General features: G+C 36.0%; 1 protein-coding gene across 1 annotated transcript in view; it reads right to left on the minus strand.

Annotated features, from left to right (window-relative positions):
• LOC128987097 (transcription factor SPT20 homolog) overlaps nt 1-21,713 on the minus strand; it is a 59,399-nt gene extending 37,686 nt beyond the window's left edge. Inside the window, exon 1 of the mRNA XM_054407795.1 lies at nt 21,511-21,713. The gene's annotated coding sequence lies outside the window, so the exon portion shown is untranslated. The remainder of the gene's footprint in view (nt 1-21,510) is intronic.
• Between the last annotated feature and the right edge of the window lie 1,305 nt (nt 21,714-23,018).

The following is a 23,018-nucleotide window of genomic DNA, read 5'->3' on the forward strand; positions in this document are numbered from 1 at the left end:
ACAGCCTACGTAAACATTACATGAACAATAATTATATTAGTAACTTGGAATGTGGAATGATTGAATAACTTAGGGATAGTTTCAAAAGTCATAAATACATATGTTTAGATTTTGGACGTATGTAACAAAGTGTAAGTTTCTTTGGTTTTGGTTAGTTTCTGTGCCAGTGACATTTAATAAGATAGAATTAAAAGTTGTAAGAATGTAAGTCAATAAATAGTTTTGTTTCACATGAAGGAACTACTCTGATTAATTTTTATAAGGGCTAAACCCATGCTCAGTGGCGTACTTACTAAATCAATTTAGATAAAATAGGTATTAAAACATAAAAAAGAGCAATGAGATTAATGTTCATACTAAATTCTGATGACTCTGATAACATAAACAATGAGCAACACATTATTGGTTTAATTTTAAATTTTGAAAATAAAACCCCATCTGATGTATTCAACCAACTGTTGCACCAATATAAAACAAGAAAAAAATATGTTTTTTTTTCAAAATAGGCACGGATTGAAATTTTATGGAAAAATCATCATGCGCTGGTAAGAAATCTATAAAATAAATCCCTAAAGAATAAAAAAATATAGATTAAGTTTTTTTTCCAAATCAACTGTTAGTGAGAAAAGTGAGCAATTGACTCACTCGAGAGAAATCCTTACTCACGAGCCTTAGGCGAGTGAGGAATGGTTTCTCGAGTGAGGCAGTTGTACTTTGAACTCGAGTTGCACATTATACTTTTCCTACAGTTACCATACAACAAATAAATTGGTGAAGAAACATAACCTATTTTTACACAGAAGTGAACTTTTAATATAACATTTAATGTGAAGTGACAAATACAACAGTACAACACCTGACCAGCTGATTTACAGCCAGTGCTGCCAACGTATTTCGCGCGCATACGACGTTGCCTGCATGTTACGCGCTCACTATTTCGTGCCTTCACGTTGCAAATCTGGAGTGAGACAAAGTAGTTAGAGTGAGAACATTGTCTCACTGATGAGCGAATTGGCCACTTTGCTTTCTCAAATCAGTGAGAGAACATGTACATTGTTAGGTAACTGTAGGAAAAATAACTTTTTGTTCTTGATTTAAAATCTATTTGTATTTATTTTTTACAGGTAATCTATACCTATAAAATAGGAAGTATGTATGTATGTATGTACCCTATGGACTCTGAAACCGCTCAAAAGATTATAATGAAACTTTCAGGCAGTATTAAGCATTATTTAAGGATGGTTTGTGTGAAGTTTGGTGCAGATCCGTCAAAAGGGCCCCAGAGGGTTTTAAGGGGTCCAATGTCAGACTTTTGTAACTACAATGTTTACAAATAAATATAATTTAAAAGCAGATGTTTACTTTCACCAACTGTTTTGTAGGTTTGAATAATCACAACATTCTGTATTAGTCATGATTTGAAATAGTGCCGCACTGTTTCCATAGAATGCAGCACAAAAAACTATTTTACTTTTGTATAAGTCCAAATATATTAAAGCCCAATCGCAGCACACCTGTGCACTCAACAATGTTTAAATTCTCCACTATAAGTATGTAAAGATAAAAAGTAAAAACCATTATCAAAGTATTATCTATACTATTATAAAAAAGAGGTGGTTGCTGTATGTGTGTATATGTTAATGGGAAAAGTAAACTCGAAAAATACTGGTCGGATTGGGCTGAAATTTGGCATGATGATAGCTCACATTCCCGATTAACATATAGGCATATTCTTATTTCAAAAATCCTTTCGGGCTCCGCCCCAGTGGCTCTGGAGTTTCCCATGTTAACCTTATGAGAAATGGAATTATTGAATCTTAACAGCTGTTTCAATTAAACAAGTTGGTTCTGTTCTATGATGTTCAATAGCATTAAAGTTACAAGGATTACCAACAGGGTGCAGCACTATTATTTCTTTTACATTTATGACAACAGCTAATTTGCAACCAAAAGGTGAGTGAGCGTAGCGAACGAACTTCAACCTGGAGGCGAGTTAGCGTAGCGAACGAGCTAACCTGAAGGCAAGTGAGCGCAGCGAACGAGCTCCAACCTAAAGGTGAGTGAGCGTAGGGAACGAGCTCCAACCTAAAGGTGAGTGAGCGTAGCGAACAAACTTCAACCAGGACGTGATTGAGCCATGCGAACGAGATAATCTTGAAAATTAAGAAGTTAAACGGGGCAAAGCCCGCGGGTTACAGCTAGTAAACAATAAAAGGGATAGCAATGCCTTTATATTTTTATCTTTTGTTCTATACCCACACAATCTAACATAAATTATTACATAGAGGATACGCGTCCAGTAACCGGGCGTGGATAAGGCGTACGGCAATGACGTCATGGGGTTGCGGGAGCCTGGAACGCCTTTACCACAACAATACAATGATCAGCCATCGGTGGTCGTGGTGTAGTGGATAAGGTGCTCGGCTGATATGCAAGAGGTCCAGGGTTCGAATCCCATTGGTAACTTTATCTTTTTGTTGAAGATTTTGCACTGAATACCATTTATTCTTAACTTTACATCTTTTATTAGAATTTTTGGCATTTATAATTTTTTTATAGAGAAAGAATTTTATCCTAATTCGATTTTTTCATTATCAGCAAGTTTGGTTGGTTAGGTTAGGTTATGACAGTAATTGCCGTACGTCTAATCCACGTCTGGTTACCGGACGTGTATCCTCTGCCAAATTATTAACCCTATGCAATCGAATCGCGAGTGTAGGTCGCCGCCCGCCATTTTCCTGACTGCTCAAAAATGACGACCTATAAAAAAAAATCTAAAATCAAAAAAGTTTATTTTTGCGGTCGAATGGCGAGTATAGGTCGCCGGGCGCCATTTTCCCGACTACTCGAATGGCAAACTATGCTGGCCGAAAAATGGAAAAAAAAATTTAGGGTTAAGTGAATAATAATTGTGCTGTCTCAGGTATTCAAATGTTTCTCAATTTGCCATTAACCCACCACATTTACTGGTATTAAAAGAAGGAACTTCATTAATACTAATGCGATTAATGCAAAACAAAAATCCACCCAAGTTGTGCAATGGAACCAGACTGACGATTAAAAAAATTACACCAAACTTGATCGAAGCAACAACCATCAGGGGTAAGTTTAAAGGAGAAATAGTCTTAATCCCAAGAATACCGATGATTTTTATTTGAATTACCCTTTGAATTCAAGCGACTACAATTTCCTTTGCGTCTTGCTTTCGCAATCACCATTATAAGGCACAAGGGCAATCCCTGACTATCGCCGGTTTAAATTTAGAAAATGCATGCTTTTCACATGGACAGCTGTATGTTGCGTGCTCACATGGTGGTAGGTACGCCTAAAAACTTATATATTTACACACCTAATGGAAAAAAAAACATTGTTTATCCACTGGCAATTAAGTTAAATAAATATTCTATTTTTGTTTTTGGTATACATTTTTATTATTTATCGTAAAGAACAAATTATCATTTAAAATAATAGTTGTTAGCGTAGCAACCGCCCAGTAACTGCTGGTAAGTGTATTTATGTAAGTTGTGTGTAGAAAGTGTAAGAAAAATAATTATTTTTTTATTTTACAGCTTTTTGCCCGGCCAAGGTAACGAGACCCTATATTATATCATAAATATTTTATTTAGAAGACTTTAATAACTAGTAAAGTTGATTTATGTATACAGTACTTGTTAAAGGGATTTAATTCAATAAAACACAAAACTCTCCTTGTGCAAAACAACATTTTATTACAAGGATTAAGAGCTAGTCATTGAACTTTATCTAGCTCAAATTTTGTGATAAAACTCAAAGAAATTAAAACATACACATATTAGTAGAAGAAATTAAAGTAACGTGTGTGTGTGCGTGAGTGTGTAAAGAACGATTTAGAATAATATATAGCTTAAGATGGCAAACTATTAATTCTTTTTTATTTTAACAGTTAAAAAAACAAGTATCAGCTCAAACTAGCCTTTCCAAGATGAAGGCAAACTATTGATCATCTGCCAAACTCGCAGCGACATTATCATTGTATCCTGCAATGACAGAATAACGTTGTTATGTGCACACTTTTATATATCTCCAGCAATACAGTAACAGAAACATCATAATTATCACCCGCAATTGCGGCAAGGTCCTAGCATGCTGCTCCTCGGATAAACCAACCTTATCACTGTTCCGCCCAAACTCCCGATCCCGTAGGTACGGATTAGTGAGGTTGCCCTATAGGCTATATTAATTCATCATGATAAATTTGTCAAAACTTTTTACATAACAAAACACCCAAAATACGTATATTTTACATCAGAAGTATTTTGGGAATAAAAATTATGCGTTTCTGGAAATCATCAAAATGTAAATTGCTTAATGATATAGTCTATTAAAAACCAACAAGGCGTATTATACAATATCAGACAGGCCTACTCATTATAGCCTAACTTACTACCTGGCCCCCTACACTTGTAATTACTGAGTGAACGATCATTCATAAACATGGCATCTGTTGTGAAACATTACAAGACAAGATGGGATATGGACCTCAGCAATACAGTGACCTTGAATGAAGTTAATGACACCTGTCATCATATAACAGCAGACTACCACCTTACTACCTGGCCACCTACACTTGTAATACTGAGTGAACGATAATTCATACACATGGCATCTGTTGTGTAACATTACAAGACAAGATGGGGTATGGACCTCAGCAATACAGTGACCTTGAATGAAGTTAATGACACCTGTCATCATATCAGCAGACTACCACCTTACTACCTGGCCACTTACACTTGTAATACTGAATGAACGATAATTCATACACATGGCATCTGTTGTGTAACATTACAAGACAAGATGGGGTATGGACCTCAGCAATACAGTGACCTTGAATGAAGTTAATGACACCTGTCATCATATAACAGCAGACTACCACCTTACTACCTGGCCACCTACACTTGTAATACTGAGTGAACGATGATTCATAAACATGGCATCTGTTGTGTAATATTACAAGACAAGATGGGATATGGACCTCAGCAATACAGTGACATTGAATGAAGTTAATGACACCTGTCATCATATAACAGCAGACTACCACCTTACTACCTGGCCACCTACACTTGTAATACTGAGTGAACGATAATTCATACACATGGCATCTGTTGTGAAACATTACAAGACAAGATCGGATATGGACCTCAGCAATACAGTGACCTTGAATGAAGTTAATGACACCTGTCATCATATAACAGCAGACTACCACCTTACTACCTGGCCACTTACACTTGTAATACTGAATGAACGATAATTCATACACATGGCATCTGTTGTGTAACATTACAAGACAAGATGGGGTATGGACCTCAGCAATACATTGACCTTGAATGAAGTTGATGACAGCTGTCATCATATAACAGCAGACTACCACCTTACTACCTGGCCACCTACACTTGTAATACTGAGTGAACGATAATTCATACACATGGCATCTGTTGTGAAACATTACAAGACAAGATGGGATATGGACCTCAGCAATACAGTGACCTTGAATGAAGTTAATGACACCTGTCATCATATAACAGCAGACTACCACCTTACTACCTGGCCACCTACACTTGTAATTACTGAGTGAACGATGATTCATAAACATGGCATCTGTTGTGTAACATTACAAGACAAGATGGGGTATGGACCTCAGCAATACATTGACCTTGAATGAAGTTAATGACACCTGTCATCATATAACAGCAGACTACCACCTTACTACCTGGCCACCTACACTTGTAATTACTGAGTGAACGATGATTCATAAACATGACATCTGTTGTGTAACATTACAAGACAAGATGGGATATGGACCTCAGCAATACAGTGACCTTGAATGAAGTTAATGACACCTGTCATCATATAACAGCAGACTACCACCTTACTACCTGGCCACCTACACTTGTAATTACTGAGTGAACGATGATTCATAAACATGGCATCTGTTGTGAAACATTACAAGACAAGATGGGATATCGACCTCAGCAATACAGTGACCTTGAATGAAGTTAATGACACCTGTCATCATATAACAGCAGACTACCACCTTACTACCTGGCCACCTACCCTTGTAATACTGAGGGAAGGTTCATTCATAAACATGGCATTTGCTGTGTAGTTCATTATAAGACAAGATGGGGTATGGACCTCAGCAATACAGTGACCTTGAATGAAGTTAATGACACCTGTCATCATATAACAGCAGACTACCACCTTACTACCTGGCCGCCTACACTTGTAATTACTGAGTGAAGGATCATTAATTAACATTTCGTAACTGTATAACAATGTTATAGAAATGCCGAATTCCCTTAGTTCCCAGAGTGGGAAACTTCCGTACTTTTGTCACATATTAACATCCTTCATAGTTGGACTGATTTTTATATAGAGATAATTTATTAAATAAATTACATCCTTCTTGCTCTATCATAAGCAAGCTGCTAAACACAAAGGATAACAAATAAAAATTAGGCTAAACCAAAGAAAATAATGACAACTAAAAATGACACAATAATTCTTATCTTACTTGATCAACTAGAGTATAAATGATTTCTTAGGATTGATATTGAAGTGTTAAATGTCAAATTGGAATTTTTTTTTAGAATTTTTCTGACCAATTTAAATATTTTCCAAAATGTATATAAAAAACTTGTAATGGCCCCTCTTGATTCAATAAATAAACCAATTACTTCAATGTCTTTTAAGTTATATTTTTCTTTAAAGTATGGAATCGTCGGCTCGTGTATCTTTTTTTCTGCATCGATTTTCAATTGTTGTTTTTTACTTAATTTGAAGCTTATGGTGGTGTCAATAATAAATCAGTAATAATAATGATGGTGTATGGATTTGACAATTTTGACAGTGGTAAACTGAAAGAATTAAAACAATTATAGATAAAAGACCAATGAGAAAATATGTTTGCACTGGAGATCTCAAAATTGGGAAAGTATGCTCTAATGTTACAAAATTAGGAGAGGGAAGCAAATTTAATATACTTTAGGGGATGAAGAACCATAAATGATATCTTATCTGTATATTTAGCCCTTTTTTGATCAAGCTATCAGAATTATGTTCATCACAAAGTTATTTTTAAGGAGCAAATTTAACTTGATAAGTTTATAGCCTACGATACCAATCCCCATTGTATTCCAATAAAAACCAATTGCATCATTTCAATAAAATTTATCATACACTTGTTGAGAAATCGCCAAAAAATTACCAATGGTGGAGGATTACACCGTTTTCTAAATGTTATCAGTCTTTTTCTATTTTGAATGTGAAGGGTGAAAAACCTGAAACTTTGATAAGGTAACATCTTATCAGTTTTCCCAGTCATGACTTGAGCTCATTTGTTTGCTTCTATCTGTTGTTGTATTGTTACTGATACCTGACACCTCTACACAGTTTGTTGATGGATGTTTAATTAAAATATATTTGATTGAAACAGGATTTTTGCCATATTACTGTAATAATAATAAGTGTTATGAGAAAGCTGATTGTAACTATGTACTCGTAACTTGTAAACAAGGTTGAAGTTTTCAATTTAAAGGCTATCAGATGCAATTGCTCATTTAAGTTTCATGCAAGAAGTAAAAAAGGTAAAGAAACTTTTTTGACAAACTACATAATACTGGCATTATGAATCATGAATTTCAAGATATTAAAGACACAACTTTTATTAGTAAACACTCTTTTGAATCAGGTAAACTTGTAAAATTGTAACAATGATAATGAGATTGTACAAAATTCTACCGCTCCAAAGATAAAGTCTTATGCCACAAAAAACACTTATTTATAGCTAAAATGTACAAGTAAAGCAAAATGTTCAAGGTTTTTAGAACATAATTGGAACATTTTTCAAGATTAGTTGCTGAATATAAACAGGATAAGATTTTAATTAATATTTCAAAATCTAATGAGTGATTTCATGGGCCTATCACTGCAATGTAGGCAGGCTCAAAAAATATAGGCGAGTAAGGAATAGTTTCTTAAGTTTAGCAGGGGAAGATACTCTGCGCATGTTAAATTAAATAGTTAACACACCATATTTTCTTATTTTATTTTTGTTTCTTTGGACGTTAAAAAGAGACAGTAAGTATTTTTGAGTTAATATTTTTAATTTTTGAATAGAGCTCATAGACATTGGGCCAAACAAAAACTTTCAAACCTGATCACGGGATAATGACTGAACATATTTTAGCCAAACTTAAGGTTATTTTGACAAACACTTTGTCAAAAGGTTTGTGATGAAATAAATTTCAATTTCATAATGTCTATACAATTTTAAATTTAAACATTAATATTTCTAAACATTAGGCTTATGGGTTGCCAATATAGTTAGGCAATATCAACGTAAATGTAAACGAAGAAACATTATGCTTACAAACACAAGCCAATATACGACCTGAATACAGTACAAAGAAAAAGATCATTCTGGGAAAGCCCATTGATTAAACTGATTAAAGAATACACAGAAGCTATACTTCCACAAATCCAGTGTATCTGTTGACGCTTATTGAGTAATAATAATGATAATGAGTACTATCTGCGCTGCCAAAGTCTTGTCTACAAAATCAAAGATGGACTGTGGACGATGGATGTCACTTCCAAGGATGCATAGGATTCGATACTTGGCCCAAATTGGTGGAACGCTGCTGATGACAGCCTTCTCAGATCCGAGCCGTTTTAGTTGGTAGCCGACAACATCGTAGCCCCCTAGCTGCACACAATATTGTGCTGGCCAAACTGAAACTGTCGTAAAAATGCCTGAAAGACTGATCATGGTGAGTCGCTTGCTTTGAACAAGACAAAGATTGTAATTCTTGCAAAGAAATTGATTGACACAATTGTTTCGCTACAAGTGGTGAACATAGTTGTCCAAACCACACAAACTGCTAAGGTACCTTCCACTCCATGGTGGACAAAAGGTTGAGCAGGAAAGACCAGATCTGCTATATGGAGGACTGCTAGGAGTGCCGATGCTCTAAGTAGGCTTATGGCCAATGTCAAAGGTCCAGCCAGAGAATACTCTTAATGTCTGTAGTCAAATCCATGCACTGAGGTTACAGCGCTGAGTTTTGGGCAGACACGCTCAACAAAGAAGTGTATCTTATGAGGTTCACACGAATGCATCATCAGGCAGCACTCAGGGTTGCTGCCGCATACCTACTGTCTTGGTGATCGCTGGAGTCATCTCGCCAAACTCTTGGCAGCGAAGAGGAAGGTATAGTCTACCAGAGACAAGATATATGGTAGGAATGGTGCAAGTACGAAAGAGTGCACCTGCACCTTTCAGATATGGCAGGAGAGCTGGAAACAGGGGACTTAAAAACGATGGACTGCCAGACCATATGCAGGTCTTGACAAGACTTGGATATTTTCAGTTGTACCAGTACTTGTCAGGAAAGTTCAGTTCACCCGAATGCATTTACTGCCCAGGCGTTCTCGACAGTGCTGAATACATATTCTTCTGCTGTTTACATTGAGATCCGCTCATCTGCCTGGAGGCTACTCAACATCTTGAGGTGCTGTCGATTGAATCCATTTGTGAGAGCATGATGAAGGGTGAGGACAACTGGAACTGCTGGTCGCATTTCGTTCGGAATATCATCCAAGCTAAAAAGAACCTAGATTGGATTGCAGTCTAGTCAAGTAATTAATGAACGGCTAGACTTTCATTTTCGGGTGTTTCCAGGATGGAGTCTGAAGAGTAAATGAGTTTTTTTGTGAGTCGTCTATGGGTTTTTAGCTTGTTGGGGTACCACACTACAGGCTAAGTACTGGTGTGCACAAACACATTTACCGCAGCAACAAAAAAGTGGTTTGATTTTGCGTGTTGTTAGAAACCTTTCTTAACCCTTTTTTCACACAATTCTATTTTTCTACAATATATATAGGCATACAGTACAGTCAGTATTTTTTGTTTATAATGTAGTAAACCATTCAAGTGCCTGCCTTATATGGAACTACATGCTGGACACCCTAAAGGGCGCAAGTATGAGGCTTTTTTGTAAATAAAATGTACCTAACCAAAAAAAATCTGTTAACTAGAAAAACTTTTATACGTGTACTGGTGAAATTACCTGCTGTCAAGTGATCCTTTTGACCTTGAAAGGCGACCGGTTTCGACCCTCGCGGGGTCATCTTCAGGCGGACGTCGTCATCATCTTTTCGTTCTTGCGAACACGTCGTTTTTTAAAAAACATTGAGGTTTACAGTTTTTAACATTTAAAACACTTAACACAAAACACGAAAAAAAAATTTTCATGTTTTGTGTTAAGTGTTTTAAATGTTAAAAACTGTAAACCTCAATGTTTTTTAAAAAACGACGTGTTCGCAAGAACGAAAAGATGATGACGACGTCCGCCTGAAGATGACCCCGCGAGGGTCGAAACCGGTCGCCTTTCAAGGTCAAAAGGATCACTTGACAGCAGGTAATTTCACCAGTACACGTATTGATCAGTGATTCGGAGGCTTAACTCAAACAAACTTTTATAATTTAAAAATGCTAAAAAGTACAGGTTTTTAAGAAGCTGCAAACTAATATTGAAGTGTAATAGACAATAGACAATTCCTTTATTACAATTTCATCAAGAAATGCTACACCGTCAAATTTAAATAAATAACATTGGTATAATAGATACAAAGTGAAATAATAAAAAAAACTTTTTCAGTGTTGTGTGTGGTCTTGCCATGCAAAGAACTAGCAGCCATCTCCGTAGCTTCCTCTTCATCAGCACAGGGCCTCCAATTTTCAAGTGGTCTGGTAGCTTGTTTAGCATCTTCACTCCTGCATACAGTGGTTTCTTTCCACACATTGCTGTTCTGTGGCCAGGCAGCACATAGTTTTCTGCATATCTAGTGTTGTATTCATGTATATCTCTTTGTTTAGGCGTGTCTTTGGTTACACAGTAATAAACAGTATCTAGGATGTAGATGGAAGTTACCGTCAGGATATTCAGGTTTTTGAAGGCATCTCTACAGCTTTGTTCTTTACTTATGCCTGCTATTATTCTGATAGCCCTTTTCTGCATAACCAGGACCCGGTTAAGATTGTCCATATTGGATCCACCTCAGACAGTAATACCATAGCGTACATGGCTTTCAAACAATGTATGGTATGCAGTCCTCGTTGCAACCAAATATAATATAAATTCCAAATGCATATACCAAAGGCATGGAGGAAAGCTCGTGTGGCTGCACTGCTCAAACCTGGGAAAGATCCAAACGATCCTAAGAACGTTCGACCTGTTTCTCTCTTATGCCACACATATAAAATATTAGAAAGTCTGATACTCAATAGAATCGGCGATTTTCTGGAACAAAAGATCATTCCACAACAGGCAGGTTTTCGATCAGGCAAGTCTTGTTGTGGCCAAGTTTTAAACCTGACCCAGCACATTGAGGATGGGTTTGAGAGAAAACAGATCACGGGTGTCGCTTTTGTAGATTTAACAGCTGCCTACGATACCGTAAACCATCGAAGACTCTTGGGAAAAGTGTACAGTATTACCAAAGACTATCAGCTGACTTCAATGATAGGCACTTTTCTTAATAACAGGCGGTTTTTCGTGTCCCTTCAAAGCACACAAGTAGATGGACCTCTTTATAACATTTACACTAACGACCAACCGTTGCCAAACGCTACACGTCAGTATATATATGCCGATGATACAGCGGTGGCGACACAAGGTAGGAGTTTTGAAGAGGTGGAACAGAAGCTGACTATGACTCTAAATGAACTTTCCCAGTACTATGACGCAAATCACCTCAAGCCGAACCCTGCTAAGACCCAAGTTTGTGCCTTTCACCTAAACAATAGAGAAGCAGGCCGTAAGTTGAATGTGAGGTGGCGGGGAGACCGTCTTCAGCATTGTCCTACACCCAAATATCTTGGTGTCATACTGGACCGCACACTGACATTTAAGGCGCATTGTATTGCGACAAGAGGTAAAGTCTCAGCGAGGTATAATATCATCAGGAAGCTCACTAGCAGATCCTGGGGTGCTAACCCTAATGTCCTCAGAACCTCAGCTTTAGCGCTCAGTCGGCTGCGGAGTACGCTGCACCAGTATGGAATGCATCTTCACATGCAAAAAAGGTTGACATTGCAGTCAATAACCTGGCTCGGATTGTAACTGAGTGTTTGAAACCAACCCCAGTACACATCATAGGGATCGCCCCTCCATCAATCCGACGTGATGTTGCTGCCGACGCAGAAAGGACTAAGCAAGAGACAGACCCTCGTCACCCATTACACAGCCACCAACCTGCAGAGCGACGGCTTCGGTCCAGAAAGAGCTTTTTATCACGGACACGAGTCCTGGATGGATCACTCCCAAGCAATCGGGTGGCAAGGTGGGAGGCCACGTTGACTAACCCTCCCGTACCAGCCAGGGAGGAACTGGCTCCTGGTGGAGGCCTTCATTACACGGTGTGGAAGACCCTAAATCGAATTAGGGTCAAGGTACCAAAATGCAAGACAAACATGCAGAAATGGGGTCTCTTACCAGACGAAGAAAACATCTTGTGCGCGTGTGGTGCTGTTCAGGATCCTGGCCATCTGCTGATCTGCCCACGCCTAGACCAGTCTTGCACATTAGGTGATCTTTTACATGCGAATGACAAAGCCATATCGGTAGCTAATTTTTGGAAAAGCGAAGTCTGATTTCCGGACACGGAAAGTAAGTAAGTAGTCCTCGTTGCCTCAGGGGTGCTAGTCTCTTTCATTTGTTTTATGGCGAAGCGAGCTGGCCCGAGTTTTTGACAAAGACAAGCTACATGACGATCCCAGGATAAATTTTCATCAAATCAAATCAATTTATTGACACAAATAACGTTACATTGGGTGCTTATAGCAGTAACTGGTGTCTTGTCAATTACATAAATCTTAATAATAAAATACAATGGAAAAAACATTTTATATAAAACATAGAAGATTACAATAAAACAATAAAAATGTACAATGACTAACCCAAGGAGGTGTCTGCTAAAAAGTCTGAGATGGAATAATAAACCTTATCCAGTAGAATTTCTTTAATTTTAACTTTAAAAACATTTACTGCCAATTGTTTAAATTTATTCAGCAAATGGTTGTACAGCTTCAGGCCTGTATAAAAAGGACATTTTTCAAATTTTGTTGTCCGATGGATTGGGTAACTGTAAAGGTTCTTGTTTCTAGTGTTGTATTTATTTTTTATTAAGAACTTTTCAAATTTTTTTTTATTTTCATGGACATAGCTTTCATAAATGAACAGGCTGGGGAAAGTTAATATGGACTGATTTTTGAAATGTTTTTTACAGGAAGCCCTAAATTTAGCGTTCGCCATATTTCTAATGAATCTTTTTTGCATTGAAAATATCTTTTTACTATTTTTTTAATTTCCCCATAAGGTAATGCCATACCTCAAAATCGATTCTACATGGGAAAAATAAACTATTCTGATAACATTTTTTGATGCACACTGAGAAAGAACTGAAAAAGCAAAAAAGAATGATCTTAATTTTTTTAACAAATAATCAATATGTTCCTTCCAATTTAGTTTTTGGTCAATGATCACTCCGAGAAATTTTTGTTGTGAAATATCTGTCATGTTTGACTTTTGAAAAAATAAGACGTTTGTTTTATCACTGTTTAGTGCCAGGCCATTAGCTGTAAACCATTCACGGAGACTTTCCAAAGTTTTGTTAACTGAAATTTGCACTTCTGACATTGAGTTGCCTTTCACAAAAGCATCAATTTTCAACACCTAGATGTTTGCTTTCTTCAGCTTCTGTCAGGTTGGGCATTTCAAATACTACAGTACTGTATGCCAAAAAAAAAAAAAAAAATTAATTGTAAGAAAAAACACAATCTTTCTGGAAGTTAATGGCTTACTCGTAGGTTTATTGTTACGGTCTTTTTTCAAAATATTATTTGTTAAAAGTTTTTAAGCTGCTATTAATTTTAGAAACTTATGCTAAAACATAGTTTGAAATTTTAGCGATGAGCAGTCAAGACCTTTGACAATCCAACATGGCGTTCATCAAGAATCGGTCTTGGGATCAGTACCGTTTCTCGTATCTATCAATGACCTTAAACTTAATGGTTCTGCACTTAGATTTTCAGACAATACCACCATCTTTTCAACAGGCTCTACTCCTACTCGTGCGCTAGACACAGCAGAAACACTTTACGAGGAAGCCGAGGCATGGTTCTCTGCCAACAGATTTATGCTGCACAAGGAGAAGACACAAAAGATCGTGTCCACCCAAACTCGATATCCTCAAACTGAAACCAAAGTCCACCTATCCTCGGTTGCACCATCAACCCCAAACTCACGTGGGCTGAACATATAGAGATTTTTTGTAGAAGGCTACCAAGCGTGGTGTGTCTGTTACGCAAACTGTCAAAGTTAGTAACCCCACAATATCTACTGGTGGTCTACCACGCTCTCTGTCACAGCGTGCTGACCTACTAGTACTAGTGTGCCTACTAGTAATGAAGATCTTTTTCAACACAAGAAGGCTGTCAGGAGCTTTTAGCAAAAGATTGGACCACTGCCAGCCTCTTTTCATTTAATCAAAAATTGTAATGGTGTATAGCCACTTCATTCTGTTGTGTGCATCATAAATTAAAAGCATAATTCACAAGTTTCCAACCAGAAATACTGTCCACAAACACCAAACGAGGCAAAATCCTGAAATAGACTGAAGTGATCGTGCTTTTTGTCTGTATCAGATTCACAGCATTTATTGTCATATGTTAATAAATAACAAGATTGTTTACGTTTTGTTGTCAGTTAGTTTTTACATGATTAAAACCAAGTTTCGTATAACTAAATTTTGTACTTTTTATTTGCATAAGTGAATACTTGTTATTGGCGACGAGGTATTTGAACCCACACAATACCGAGACGACATCAAGTCAATCCGGGTGCCGATCAAGTATATAATGAAAAAAATATTTGTAATTGTAAATGTGACTAGCTCGACCCAGAAACAGTAGAGATTAATGTGTGGCACATTATGTTTACTACAGGTCTTAAACTTTAGTGTAACGATGACAAAACCTAACGCTTACCATTCATAAATGTGTTAAGCACACTTGTTAACTTTTGTAGACCTAACGATTTAAATTACTTTAAGTAGCCTATGAAGTATGAACTGTTTACACTGTTGTTGGACAACTTTAAAACTAAAAAAATTGCTATTGCGGGAAGAGTCAAGTTTATTTCACTACATCGTGGCTGCGAGAGTCTGACGGAGTTTGGCAATGTTTTGAGGCATAAAGTAAATGATTGTCAATTCCCCATTAAATATTTCCAACAAGCACTTGATACTGCTTTTGTAATGGGAATATGTGATACCAATATTAGATCCAAAATCATGGAGAAGGATTATGAAATGTTCTCAGAAGTCATTAAACTGGCTAATTCTCTTTTTTCAGTAAAAGACGCTTATAAATAAAAGGTTAAAATACCTGCTTGTCGCCTTGTGGTCCAAGTATTGTCCTAGTGGATTATGTACATTTCGGCGCGAGCGCCATCGTTGGATCCGTATAAGAACTGTTTACACTAAACTTTCCTGAAGAGGTGCGTAAGATGTTCACAACACAAAACACATATAAAAACCGGTCGACCGTTAATTAGCATTTTTTTTTACTTTTGCTACGCGTGCACAGGCAGGATATGGAGGCGCGCCAGACGTGTGTCGAGACTCGACTGAAGATGGTAGTTGGTCGTGATCTGACCTTTGTCCTGGTGACGTAGCTAGTGCAGCATTGTTTCGGCTATTATTCATTTGTATTAAGGTTTCAAAATATGAAAAAGATGCTTCATTAAACAGTTTTCCTCAGAAGGAAAATTGTTATGTTATATCTCTAGGACCATGCTTTATATGCGGTGGTAAACCAATCTTAATAGGAATTGCAACATTAAAAATTCAATTTTTTACAAATGTGGGAGTAAGAATCACATAACGAGAATATGTAAAACGGGATTTAAAAAACCACCTTAATAGTAACAGTGTTGAGAATGGTGTGACCATCAATAATAAGTCAAAGGAATACGGTAGTAACGTTGTCGATAATGCAGCAGCTAGTGGCACAAACTCTTTGGGAGGAATACAGGACGTTTTTTCCATCGGAATGCAAGCAAATTTTTACCCAATACTTATTCTTGATATCTTACTCAATAACCAGATCGCAAGGATGCAGTTTGATACAGGTAGCTGCGCTTCAATCATCTTAGATTATACTTAAAAACAGATAGGAAAACCCGATCTTTTGTTAAGTAGGCACAATTTGATTTACAGGTAATTTACGGTTCTTTGTGTTGGTTAACCTTCTTGATGAAGTGGATGTAGAAGTTGCTTTTGCAAGTTAAGTGAAAACTAAACCCAGAGTTTTTGTCGATTCAGGTGTCAAACAAAATATTTTGGGAAGAGATTGGATGCCCATAAAAGTTGACGGATCCCAGTTCACATCGAATTTGTTTAAAGACCTAGCGCGACAGTTGGGAATAAAGCTCCAGTTCACTACCAATTAACATCCACAAGCCAAGGGCATGATTGAAAGACTCCACCACCAGTTGAAAGCTGCTATAATGGCTCACAACAAATCAGACTGTACTGAAGTACTGCCCTTAGTCCTTCTCAGAATAAGATCTGCTTTCAAGGACGACATCTCTGCTTCATTAGCTAAACTGGTGTACAACGAACCGCAAGGATTGGTATCTGTGCTAAGTAAGAATCTAACAAAAAACCACTAAGTGGTAACACTTTCCCCGCCAAGTCAGCAATCCAAAAAAGTTAACAAATCATTACTTTTTCCGCCAAGAAAAACAATGTAATGTATGTAAGTTTGGCAACTTGGCGGCAGACTTTTGCTTGGTTTTTTTCATTTAAGTTACGTTCGTGGATAATTTCACAAATCAACTTCTCTAATTAATTAGTCCAACTAAGTATAATTTATGAAATGTGGCACAAATAAGGTCAAATTTTGTAAAATAAGCTCTCACCTAGCAATGTACCAATGGGAGGGATACTTGCTCAATGAAACTAGTTTTATGGTATTTTTTAAAGGGATCGAGCAAAAGTCTGCCGCCAAGTTGCCAAACTTACATACATTACATTGTTTTTCTTGGCGGAAAAAGTAATGATTTGTTAACTTTTTTGGATTGCTGACTTGGCGGGGAAAGTGTTACCACTTAGTGGTTTTTTGTTAGATTTTATTTATTTTTGTAGAAAATTAACAGTTAAAATAAAAATCCTCTTTTCTCTGATATATAGACCACGGCACAACTACATCTCATTTAATTTCAATAATATTGTTAATGTAGAACTAAATTCTACATTTTTGGTCTTATCTGCTTTAAACAGATTAAAAACTTTTTGACACACGTACCAAAATTACTATTTAACAAACCCACTGGGCTTAAACTCAGTTTCAAATTTCATCAATGCTCATCTTGAACAACATAAAATGTGTTGATGTTACATAAGTGTTCTAATAATTAAACCCGTATATCTAAAGACTAATGTAAATTGAGCCCTTATTAGAGATGTAAAAATGTAATCAAACTAATTAGGTTTGTTAGAAATAGCATAAGGCAAAACAAATATTGAATAACTCATTTATCCTAAATTTACATATCACTTTTTAATTGCTTGTTTAACATATGTAGAGTGATTTTCCCGATCGTTTTATTTGTTTTAGTGTATCAAAACATAGAACAAACCTTAGTACTAGCGTACTAGTACTAAGTTTCAAGTTCCTAGGTTTCATATGTTTTGATAAGTAGTATTAAACTGTTAAAAATGACGAGCTGCTGTACCAGTGTACCATCGGTACACTGCATTTTTCAATGGAAAGTATCGGGGAATATCACTGCTCTAAGTAATTTTATATAGTAAGTAGTTCAAATCATTCAGTATACCTGAAAAAAATACTTTATAAAAGTATTAAAATAATTTTTCAGCTGTTCCTATGAATTTCTCTAACATTTAATTAATTAAGATTTAATCGCAGCTGGTCCTTCTTTTGTTTTGATTTTAATCCCATGTTATTTAAATGGGCCAAACTCGTACTTTGAGGGCTTGCCAAGGGTTTATGGGTCAACGCACCGACTTGAGACCCTCAAAAGGCACATCTACACGCTAAGGGCTTTCAAACAACATAAAAAACGTTAAAATTGAGCCAGTGGTTTGGGCTGTAGGTCCGTCAACATTTAAGGAGAAGAAGGAGAACACGGAAAATTTGTGAATTTTCAAACTAGTTTTTCTTGGCTCAAACACAACCGTTTTTTAAATTCTTTTTTTTAATTTTGTTGAGAATGATTGCCCCTATCCAGTAGATGAACAATTATTTTAATAGCTTTTGTTTCTTCAGAGCTATAGACGAGTAAAAAAGCCACTTTGTCACGTCATGTATATATACACTGCAGCAGCTGTGTACCGCTGGGGGACTTGGCGGGGCGGAACGCTGCCGCGTTCCTTAATATTAATCTCCTGGGACCTACACCCGCATCAGGCCACAACAAACCAGGATTGTTTGTTTTCAAGAACCTAAGCACTTGTGATTTTGTCTTCCTTCAACAAGACAGCTTAAGAAAATCTTTACAGGCCCCATATTCTAGTCCCTACATATGCCGTAGTGAAAAGACAATCATAATCATTATAAGAGGCAAAGAAACTAAGGTATCTTTGGACAGGGTCAAGCCAGCCTATATTGTTGCAGATGAAATTTCTTATTTATTTTTATTTTCTTACTTACTTATTTGGTCGTAAGTTTTATTTGAACTACACAAACAACCACGACCAAACCCCCCACATTAGGCAGCCCTCTGATTGGTATATAGGCAAGTACTGCACAACAATCAGTCAAATGAGTAGGCAAAGCTTATTTAGGCCTAATTGTAAACACCGTACCAAGGTCTACTCTTATTGGAAACACAAAATGAAACTTCTTAAGTCCAAGGCCATAGCCAGGACAAACATTCGGGGGGGAGGGGGTCAGGTCAGTGGCGGTTCTAGGACCTTGGATGTAAAAGGGGGTCTGGGAAATTTTTTATACTTTAAAGTACTTTAGTGACTTTCTAAAGCAAAACACCTAAAACTGTCTTCAATCAACCAAAAAAAATCCCATTTAACCTGTTGTTTGTCATAGGCAAGTAGACATTAAAAATTTAAACTATGACGATTGCATTTATAAATTTCTAACCATACTGTAGGCAACGTCTGTCATCCTAAAAACGGTTTGGTACTTTCTTTAGCCCCTGTAGCCTCCCTTGGAACCGCCACTGGGTCAGGCTCTGACTGTGGATAGCAGATTTTTTAAGCACACTTACGAACACCGATTCCCATGCTTATTTCTAAAATATTGATATAGTTACATATGTAAAATAATACAGGATGATAAATCTGTTGTGTTTGAGTTAAAGTATTTTGTCCAACCTTCGAAGTTTTATCACCTCTTTAATAGATCAGATTTATTAATAGAATTATGATATGAAATATGAATAGCTACTCCAAAACATAACATACAATCCTCTGTTGTGGTTTCTATTTTATAATTTAACTTGCACTTTTTAAACCTAGTGTTAATTTTTACTAGGCCTACACTAAATTTCGGGATTTCGGGGGTGGGGGGGGGGGTATCATACCTACTAGATTTTTTTTTGGGAATTTAATAGCCTATTAAAACATTTTTAGCCCTGGAGGACCCCCCCCCCCCCCATATAAAACAAACTGTCTGGTAGGGTACAAAATGGTTAAAATAGTGATGTAGGCTAGGCCTAATAACTTACTTCCTCAACCTAGTAACCGAGGTCTAAGTTAATTCTAAGAACAGTATTACTTTACGTAACCTAAACCACAGGTAGGCTACCAATTTCATACAGTAAAATCCAGACCCCATTTATGAAGACTTTGCTTAATCAAAACAACCATCTGACACCAGTTAGCGAAAGCTAAACGAGGAATGTGTCATTGTATAGTAGGTACAAGTGGTTTGGCTGAGTGGCATGCTGTTAAATAGTTTAAATGAATAGGTAGCCTATGACCATCACTGTGCATGTGAGTAAAAAGGTGCAAACGGAAAATACACTAAGTTAACTTAAACAAGCTTAAATTTTTAAAATGTTTGATTTTACACAAGTGGTGCAAGTTCTGGAATCGGGCTTGTTATGTTTACGAGATTAACTTATTGTCTAAGAAATTAAATTAAGAATTTAATCTGAAGATATTCACTTATTTTATTACAAATTTAAAAATTAAGGCCTAAATAGGCTACCGACCTCTGTTGTGCGGCTATAAAATGTCAGACAAATACGGTTTTGAATCTAAAGATTTATTCTCAAGCTTAATACCAAGCAGGCCTGGGTACCTAGTAACTTAGGCTAGTTTCGTTATAGCCTAACTGCTAAAAGATTTGTGACAGACATTTGTCGCCTGGTGTGTGTTTTATGCAAACCCTTAGACTTTACGGATAAATCTCAATCTCTCTACGGATTACTGCAGACGTTGTACAATTATTTTACCAGAAGAATTTTTTAACAAGTTTTCAAAAAATAAGGTGAGTTTATCTCAGTTAAATTAAAAGTTAGGGCCTAACTCACACCAATTTTATTGGTAGATTTTGTGTTTTTGGGGGTAAAATAAGTACCTAATAACTTAGGTTTCCATTTTGACTCTATGATAAATAGCTTAACTACCCTGTTGAATATTATTTGAATCATTCTTGTAGGCTACCCAGACAAAAACATAAAAATTTAACTTAGGTAAAAAGTTTGGTAAGTTAAGTTAACACATCTTAGCCTATGTTAAGAAATCAAATTAAGTTGACCAAGCCTATCATAGCAAACCCGCCAGATTACAAGATATTACAAGAAGAAACAATTTGATGTTGAATGTTTGTCCACAAAAAAATAGACTAACTTATCACAAAAAAAGTATGGACTGATTGACAGGTGACAAGGTTAATTTTCAAATTTAATAGTATTATCAACAGAACTTAATTTCTGCTTCAAACACGTAACCCTAATAAATTATGGTAAAAGGTGAAGCCATAGAGGAAAAATAAAATACCTGCTAAATTATTTTATATTAGAAGTAACTAACTAACTTATGATTGGTAGGAGACATTATTTAGAACTTCAGTTGCATGACATTCAATTTCAACCAAAGAAGTTTATGTTGATAACAATTTAATCGTGAATGTTTTTACCTTTATATGAATCTGAGCAACATTAAGAAGCCTACTGAACAAAATTGTATTGTGTACTCACTGATTCTAGCGCAAAACAAATTTTTATAACATTCTCACCTACCCTAACCTTCACTTATTGGTTAGGGATGTGCCCGTTTTAAGGTTAGTTCTTTAAGTCGTTAAAAAATCTCTCACGTAAATCTCACACTTTAACTAGTAAAAATAAATATGAAGAGAGCTTTGTGAATCTTATGATACCAGTAAAACCAAACTGGAATTGAAATTTACACTTGATTATTTACCTGATGGTTGAACTTGGAGTCGACGTGCAGACGGCCATCAGCTGCCGTAGAACCTGCTGATCTGATTATAACAAGGTTTTCAATGCGTATTTCATTGCGATATCCTTTCCAAACTGTGAATGAGCCGAAACACTGAATAGATTATAGCTTGTATTACCTAATAATTGTCCGCACAAAACTATAAGTGTTTAGTATTTCTTGAAAACTCGTTCACAATACAACCGTTTATAAACACAGGCTACATTGAACCGACAATGTAGACCTCATTTTGTTGTAAATACTACCACTGCTGCCACCTAGCGGGTGTAGCGTTCAACTACATCTCACACATATGAAGGACCTTTTCCTGCCTGTTATATTCAAATGAACCTTTTTAAGTGTAGGAATTTGTTCCCACGAAATTAAAATGAACAATTTGTATATAGGAATAAAAACATTCACATAATAATGTATTAACTCACAGCTTACTCAATTGAATTAAAATAAGAATATAAAATATAGTGTTCACAATTAAATTAAGTACCTAAGTCTATAGATTTAATTTATATTATTTAGCCTACCTGAGCCTGTGTTACCAAAAGTTTAAATCAACAGTCATTCACACAATATTTTATTTAAACAATTTAATATAATTTTAAACGTAAAAAAAATTAAAACATATATGTGACTAATCTTGTTTTTTTCCTAATCACCCCTTTATCTAATTTAAGGGTACTTTATTTCCTTTTCCTATTGTACTTTCCTATTAAGGAGAACATTCATTATTATCAATGATTTTTTATAAATTAAAATTTTATTTTTTTATCCGAAAGCCTATATCGATATTAATGAATTGAAACATCAGCTGACAACTACAATAAATAAACTGTTCGTATTAACATGAAACATGTTATATTAACTTATGGTATTACGGATATAAACATAAAACAATAATACCCCTGCCGCAGCAAAGGTATTGAGGTGTTTTTTTTTTTAATTGAAATGTTGATATAACTTAGTATGAGATAAACAAAATTGCCAAATTTGATTAAAATAACATCCATAAACAAACAAACTACCCACAACAGTTTATTTATTCTCCATAAGAATAACATGTGAATTTTAAATTGAAATATTTTTTATTTTATCACCGTAACCGTTGGACATACAACAACGCTTCAATATACAAAATTATTTATTTTTAACCCTTTTGCCGCCACGGTCCGATATATCGGACAGTGGCGCTATTGCGAAAACCGCCACGAATATTTTTTCTAGTGTTGTTGCTGGCTTATGAGTTTAATTTGTATGTATTTCTTTCGTATTGCGAAACATGTTGTTAATATGTACAGAAATAAAAAACCAAATCTAACCCAATAAATTGTATATTAATTTAAAGACAAATTTATAACTAATCTAACAAAAAAAGAATTATTGTTCTATGCCTAAAGAAACAAGAGATAGAGCTTGTTAATCGAAACATTGCGCTTGACCAAAAAAATGGCCTTGGCGGTTTTAGCATGAAGTCA

The sequence above is a fragment of the Macrosteles quadrilineatus genome, unplaced genomic scaffold (assembly GCF_028750875.1).
Source record: "Macrosteles quadrilineatus isolate MER2022 unplaced genomic scaffold, UCM_ALF_1.0 Scaffold_2__2_contigs__length_208266976, whole genome shotgun sequence".
Lineage (NCBI taxonomy): Eukaryota > Metazoa > Arthropoda > Insecta > Hemiptera > Cicadellidae > Macrosteles > Macrosteles quadrilineatus.